The sequence below is a fragment of the Cricetulus griseus genome, chromosome 2 (assembly GCF_003668045.3).
Source record: "Cricetulus griseus strain 17A/GY chromosome 2, alternate assembly CriGri-PICRH-1.0, whole genome shotgun sequence".
NCBI lineage: Eukaryota > Metazoa > Chordata > Mammalia > Rodentia > Cricetidae > Cricetulus > Cricetulus griseus.
The window spans coordinates 229,708,675-229,716,745 of NC_048595.1; the positions used below are offsets into that span (position 1 = coordinate 229,708,675).

Genomic DNA, 8,071 nt, shown 5'->3' on the forward strand with positions numbered 1-8,071 from the left:
TATTAACTGGCAGATGGAAGAGAGGGGTTGGTTACTTGTTGAAATTGTTCTTACATTTTTCAGGTACTCTACTTTAGTACCGGCATCTGCTATCTTACAAAGAGAAGACTTTGAATACATTGCAGACCAAACCTGAGGGCTTTGTTTGTTTTTGTTTTTTTAATTTCATTGACTATTCTTATACAGGTTTGGTCTTAGCCAACTTTTTCTGTCTAGGCAAAGCTAAAATTGTTATCCTTCCCTGCTTTGTCTTTCTGTGCAAACCCAATGAGGCCACTGCTAACTATACCATATCGCTTCCTGGCAAGTCCAGTTCTCATTTCTTCACATGCCATGCTGACTTATTATTCTACATGTCAACATATATGGTTAGAATCACTACATATTATAAAGTTATTTCTTCAGTGCACAGCCAAGGAAAAATGAGATGTGGTATTCATGATAGGGGCATCAAAATGAAATTAGAAAAAAAGACAGAACTATAGATAGAGACCTTCATTTAATATTTGTAGAGAACCTGACTTTTAGTTAATATTTGGAGCTGGGGAAGATTTCAATAGTGGAGAACACTTTGTATATACTGGGTTTGATTCCCAAAAGCAAAGCCATCACAACAATGTAGAACAGAAACCTTTAGTGTTAACCAGGTTTGAAGACATATACCTGTGTATTCATTTGCCAGGTATTCAAATCCAGAGAAAAGCAAACAAACACAAATCTTCAATATTGTGAGTGTAATTTCAACTGCTATGTACTGGAAAGGATTCCTCTTCCCCACTATGTGGGCATCACAACTACAATTCACATGAGATGTTTCTGTATCATCCTTGGAGCAGTATGATTGTCTCAGTATAAGCTTAAAACACATAAAGATGTTGTCTGTCCATACAGATATAATCTTATGCAGAAAAAGTTTCTGCAATCAGTTTTTTTTTCCACTTAACATTTTTATTACTTCTACATTTATGGACCATTAAAGTTACTACCATATCTGCGAAAGATATTGCCTAACACTTGGTGTGTGTGTGTGTGTGTGTGTGTGTGTGTGTGTGTGTGTGTGTGTGTGATTTCCAATAACATAACTAAATCTTTACAATAAATATTTTATTTAAAAATGTCCATGAAACTGGGAACTCCGAGACAATAATTGTCTCTGATAGTCATAACCATTGGAATAGGTTTCTGTCTGGATTTTCCTTGCATAGCATCAAAGTGATCTTCACTTTAGGAATTTTTTTCTTTCACATGGGTCTCTATATACACATTTCAAAGAATTCCTTGGTTTTATATTTTAAGCATTTAAAAGTCTTTTGGAAATCATAACTTAGCAGCATTTACCTTACTTTTGAGGAACTATTTTGCCTTTAAAATTTATATTGCCAATGAAATAATGAACGTTCTGAAATATTTTAATGTAAAAAAAACCTTTAGCTTCCTTTTTCATTTTTCCATGATATTTTCATTGTCTTGTAGAGAACAACCACCTATATCAAGAGAAGATTTTGCCTGCAATATTTCATGGTTTTCTTTCCTGTTAACATTATAAGATATTACCCTCATATTCAAAGTCAAACACTCTTGCAAAGTTTTAGTAAAACTATGATTCTGCAATTAGCTTCAGTGTGGTTCTAATCCTCAGTGGGTTTTGCATTTTAGTTCTCACTTCAGTTTGCAATGACATACATCAAATGAGATGATTAGTTACATGTGGATACAACAGAGTGCTTAAAGAGATATAAACTCACACAAGACCATATGTGACTTTCCCCATTATAACATTCATCCTTCCCATGGCAGACAGACTATGTAAGTGGTGTAGGCTTATTGTCTGCCATACATATAACATAGAAATAACAAGTATATGCCACAGACCTGGCAGCTTAAACAAGCAGAATATTATTGGATCATGGCACTCTAGGTAACAAACATCTCAGTACATGTTCACTTGGTTGCATTATCTGCAGAGAGGCCTATGAGGTCAAACCAGAATGGTGGCAGGAAGTTGTTTGTTCCATAGCCTTGTGAGGACAGTTACTTGATCGTGTATGCTGTCATCAGAACACAGTCCTTGCTGATAGAGTACTGAGATCCTGATTTCTTGCTGTCTCTCCACTGAATTACACAGGATGATCTTTCAATGGTAAAGTTGTAGACTTAATAGCCACTGCAATGTCTTTCTGTTAATTCAAAGCACTATAGTCACCATTAAAAAAGTTAAGGAACTAACATATGAAGATAGTCATTAGTCTCTAGAGAATAGACAGTCCAGATGGTCCTGGAGTCACCCTTTGCCCTCTCCATCTATTATTCATGTTTTCTTTATTCTTTAGAGACTCATAAGAATTTCTGGGGCCACATATCTACAGCAAAGATGGTGTTATTGAAACTTCTTTTGAAATCAAGATTTGCATCTTGATCTCCAGTTTGAGGCTCAGATTCAGCATATAGCTGGGCCCCTAGAAAAACAAGGAATACATCCCCAGTGTTCTGCATCACTGCCCCTGAAGATCAGCTGAACCTTCAGCCTACAGTTCACTGACTACATGGTGTCACTTCACAAATCATAGGCAACCTATTCAGAATGTTCAATATCAATGTGCAGTGCCACCTAATGCCACCTAACCCAAATGCCTATGCACTTAACAAAACGCATGTGGCATTCCCTTAGCTCATTAGAAGGAAAAACTCTAACTTAAGAGTTAAGAACTTGACCTAAAATAAGAAAACTTGTTCTCTAGACTTGAAGCCACATCTATCCAGGTCAAAGCCCCACATTCACTGCTGTGTTACACTATGTGTGCCTGTAGCTTGGTACACTACCCATGGGATGATTCAGTGGTATCAGTGACAGTGTCGAGAGGAGATTCAGGAGAAACCTGTGTGCTTTTTGACACCTTTGCTAGGTGAAGTATGGGAGCCTCATGTGGTTTCCAATTTTATCTAGAAGAAATCATAAAGCCAAACTGCCTGTTCCAAAGAGTGTGTTAAACCCTGGTTTGGTGAATATTTAGTTTTCCCCTTTTTCTTCAGTGAGTATCCATACATTTATCCACTGCTGGTATGAAAACAGTAACAGATGCAAGCTTTGCCTAGTTAAACTGTTCATCATTTGTGGAGAGTGGTGCCATCAGCAAGAAAATTCAGTAAACTTAATATGTTAATTTTGGGCATTCCAATGAAGAATCTGGTATAACTTGAAGTAAAACCATAGTAATATTTAGGACAAACCTTTGAAATGAAAAATTATAGCAAAAAATAGCATATATATTCTGATATTAAAAATATATAGTTACCAAGTTACAAATAGCAAACATTAGTTTCAATGTATATGAAACCTTAAGAAGAGGAAGAAACAGAAAAAACACCTTTGTGGGCTCATAAACCAAAAGGAGATTTAAGAGAGTTTGGAGGGTGCTGGTCATTGGATATGTGGGGTGCTGATGAATAGAAGTGTGGGGTGCTGAGTGGATGTGTGGGGTGCCAGTGAGTGGATGTGTTGTGTGTCTTTCTAATCATTTAGTATCTTGATTCATGAGTTGAGATAAAATAATCAAAGATTTTCATTGTAAATGGGTATTAAAAACTACTAGCTTGAGAGGTTCAATATATATATATGAATGTATATGTTTTATTAATTGTTGCATATATATGTATATACTCCACATATGTGTTGTTCAACAATAAAAAAAAACAAGCCATGAGTTTGAAAGAGGACAAGGAGGTACATATAAGAGAATTCAGAAAAAGAGAATGGAAAGAGGAGATGATGTAATTATACAACCTCAAAATAAAAGATATAATTTAAAAGCAAGCTAAGTTTGTTATATATAGTTGGTAAGAAAACTTGCAAGGATAGATTTTCTCCAGGAAGTAAATGAAGGTATTCTGTAGGAATACATAAAATAAAGGTATAGTTGGGGGTTGATGTATTCAGAAAAAAAAAGTGAGGTATTTAATAGTTCTTAAAGTGTGAGATTTCTGTTTACCACCATGATAAGGAAATAATTTGCTGAAATGTAGCAACTTTTACTGACTGTAATACTGAAGCAACGTCACAGAGCTGATGTCATTACAGGCTGTCATGCCAGGGTAAGACCAGATGAAGACACAACCACAAGCTGAATAAAATCCATATAACATGCAATGCCCAGGGTAGCAGAAAACTCAAACACTTTTAATGATAGGAACTTAACTATTCAAAGAGTTAATCTAGTGACTAAAACAAGTTAATCATTAAGAATTATGTAATGGACTGTGGCAGTGGTAGCATACACTTTTAATCCCAGCACTAGGGAGGCAGAGTCAGGCAGTTCTCTGTGAGTTTGAGGCCAACCTGTTCGACAAAGTGAGTTTCAGGACAGCTGGAGCAACACAGAGTAAATCTGTATTTTTTTTTAAAAGAACAAAAACCAAGCAAACAAATCATGTGGCATATGAAAAAATGATGGTGAAAGTACTTCTGTGTGTTTATCTTATTGATTGTTTAATAAAGTTCTCTTTGGCCAATGAGACAGCAAGTTAGATAGGACTAGGAGTCAAAGAGGATTCTGGGAAATGTAGTAGAGAGGTGGTGATACAGGCAGGAAGTGACATAGCAAGGAGACTCATATTTAAGCAAAGGAAACAGGAAGTGTCCCCTTTCCCCTCTGCTCTTCCTCCAGCGGAGCAATGTGATCCACCGGCAAGGAGGGACGCCAATAAGGCGTCTGATAAGGTAAGTCTTATAAAATATATAGGTTATGATAATTAAGACTGAGCTAACAGATGAGAATCCTAGTCATTGGCCAAGCAGCATTGTACCTAATACAAGTTTCTGTGTATTAATTTGGGCCCTAACTCAGGCAGGCGGCTGGCGTAAAGCCCACACATGGCGGTGGGGCTCAGCGGCTTTTGTCGGAAAGATTTTTTGTAACAAACAGAAACCATAGATTTTTTTTCAAATTGATTTTGTTATATATTTGTTTATAGATGTATGTCCACATGTATGCGGGTGATCAAGGCATTTACAAGTGGACATCAGCTTCTTTGGAGCTAGGGTTGCAGGCATTTGAGTCTTGCCAAATTAGATGCTGGCATGCAAACTGACCTCCTCTGATAAAGTAGCATGTGCTTTCACCTGCTGCACCAGAAACCACAGGAGAGACAAAGTCTATGCACGAATTAAAAACTAGTTTGAAATGAAAGTCCCACTAATTTTTATAGGACTGTGATAAAACACCATGACCAAGGAAAACTTTAGGACGAAGTATTGTAGCTTATGATTCCAGAGGGATAAAGGTTCATCGTGCTTGTGAGGCATGGCAGTGAGTGTCAGGTGTGGTGATAGGAAGCTGAGAGGTCACATCTTCAATCAAAAGCACAAATCAGAAGGTGAACTGGAAGGAAGGGAAGTTATAAACTCTCAAACACTGCACTTCCCATAACCAGTGACTCACTTCCTCCAGCAGAGCTCTACTTCCCATAACCAGTGACTCACTTCCTCCAGCAGACCTGCACTTCCCATAACTAATGACTCACTTCCCCCAGCAGAGCTCTACTTCCCATAACCAGTGACTCACTTCCTCCAGCAGAGCTCTACTTCCCATAACCAGTGACTCACTTCCTCCAGCAGAGCTCTACTTCCCATAACCAGTGACTCACTTCCTCCTACAAAGCTGCACTTCCCATAACCACCTCAAAGGCATAACCAAATCCCACAGAATGTTCCACTCTCTGAGCCTGTGGGGATATTTCTCAAAGAAAGCGCCATACATACTAAATGGATAAAAAAGTTTATTAGACAACCACAGAGATGTCCTGATAGGATATATCTTTCTGCCAAAAGCCGCCCGAGCCCTACTACCACATGGGCGGTCTCTGCCAGCCACTTGAGTTCTGCCTGTCGAGTTAGGGCCCCAATTAATGTACAGAGACTTATATTAGGTACAAATGCTGCTTGGCCAATGACTAGGATTCTCATCTGTTAGTTCAGTCTTAATTATCATAAATCTATATATTTTATAAGACTTATCTTATCAGACGCCTTCCATTGCTGTCCTCCCTTGCTGGTGGATAACATGGCGAATCTGGAGGAAGAGCAAGACCACTTACTTCTTCCTCTGTTTAGGTATGAGTCTCCCTGTTACGTTTTTTTCCTGCCTGGATCATCATTTCTTTACCACATTTCCCATAATCCTCTTTGATACCTAGTCCCATCTAACTTGCTGCCTTACTGGCCAAACAGTACTTTATCCAACAATCAATAAGATGAACATACACAGAAGAACATTCCCCATCATCTCCTCTTTTCTGTCTAAATAAAAAGAAGGATAACTTATCTTTTATAATAACTGAAGAAAACTATAACCATAACTATCTGTCTTCAATTCTATCAAAGACCACAGAAGGATAATATATAAACTCTAGAATTGACAGAGACATCTCACTACCTGGACAGTCACCCAAAGTTCCTCTGTAATGTTGGGGCATCCATCTTCAGCCCATAGGCCATAGTGTGTCTGGCACACTTCTCCATTTCAGCAGGAACCCTTCAGTACTGTCTTATTTTGTAAGTTCAGCAGTCACTTTCTTGTGGGTCCTGCATGTCCAGTTTATACAGCAACAAACAGTCCAGGCAAGAGCAGTTTTTTGCCCAAATGGCTAATCTTGCCATGTTGAAAGCAAACTCCATAACAAGTTTCTTTGATGCCCATTCTCCTTTCTTACATAATTGGTGTGCCAGGAGCAGTTGTGTCTCACTGCCAAGAAAAACCCTAAACCATTTAAATGCCATATATTCTGTAGGTCTTTGAAAGATATGAAGAAAACCTATCCATCTCAAATACATCTCTGTATATCTGGAAAACTTAACTAACCTAATTATAAGGTCTGACTATTATAGGTAACTATATAACCTGTATTTAATTATGTATATCATTTTAAAAGATCTGTATAAACACAATACCTAAACAAGAGGAGGCATATACATATCACAAAATTGACCTTAAAGTTGTATCAATAAATGAAAATCCATAACAATGCAAAGTATTCATTCCTATATCCTATTTCCTTTTTTTTCCTTTAAAAAGAGATTGACTATGCTCATTATCATTTATAACCAACCCCATTTAAATGAAAGCAAACATTTATAAACAATATTTGGGAATTTGAGTGTCATTCACTCTGATTGGGGGCAATGTCCGTACCATGGAGATCATGATAAAACATAGAAATCTGACCAAGTCCTTGTTTTTGTAGTCTGCAAGCCTGTATCATCTCAGCTGTTTTGGATGTAGGATCAGTTGGGTCACTGCTTCAGTGGGTCTTGCTTGATCAAACCATATTAGTCTGGAAGGAATCCATAGCTTTTCATTTTCTGTGAAAACACAAGCAAAAACTTTTTTCCCAAGTACCCTGTCCTTAGACTTAACCTTTGATGTCAAAGCATTTTTAAAATGTATAAGTTGGATTAATTTTGCAGCACTTATAATCAAATGTATTTTAGCAGCAGTGACTCTTTCTTCGGCAATCAAACAATTTAAAGACGATATAGAATATAGTATCCAAACTCTCTGTGTATTTTTCATTTTTAGGTGGCTTTTCTATTATTCTATTTTTACTTCCCTTTTTTTTATTTTTTCCTGAGACAGGGTTTCTCTGTGGAAATCTGCCTGCCTCTCTTTTTGGAGTGCTGGGATTAAAGGTGTGTGCCACCACACCCAGTTACTCTATTTGCTCCTATTACTTTTTCTCTCACAAGCCTACATATATTTTTAAAAGCAGTGTAAACCTTTAGCAGTTTTTCTTTATATGGATCTGTCTTTATCATCTCAGGAGTGCTGAGTCCAACCCCCAAGAGTGCTGGGATGGCGTGTGCATATATATGGAAGCTGTTCCAATACCTCTCAGTGGCCCGACAGGGCAGGCTGTGGCAGCATGTTTTCCTCTTCCTCTGGGAACCTTGGGGCATGGGGTTATCCCACTTCTGATAACATTCTGTTACTATCAATCTTTCCCCCAAAAGCCGTCCTGAGCCCTAATACCATGTAGGTGGTCTCTGCCAGCTGCCTGAATTTGGCCCGCCGAGTTAGGG

The 8,071-nt window shown here is 37.9% G+C and overlaps 1 long non-coding RNA gene across 1 annotated transcript; it reads right to left on the reverse strand.

Moving 5' to 3' along the window:
* Window positions 1–619: 619 nt before the first annotated feature.
* Window positions 620–7,267, reverse strand: LOC113831508. The gene is made up of 2 exons (XR_004768381.1): window positions 7,218–7,267; window positions 620–2,177 (listed from the first exon to the last, which is right to left on the reverse strand). It is a non-coding gene; the product is annotated as an uncharacterized LOC113831508 (long non-coding RNA).
* Window positions 7,268–8,071: the final 804 nt, after the last annotated feature.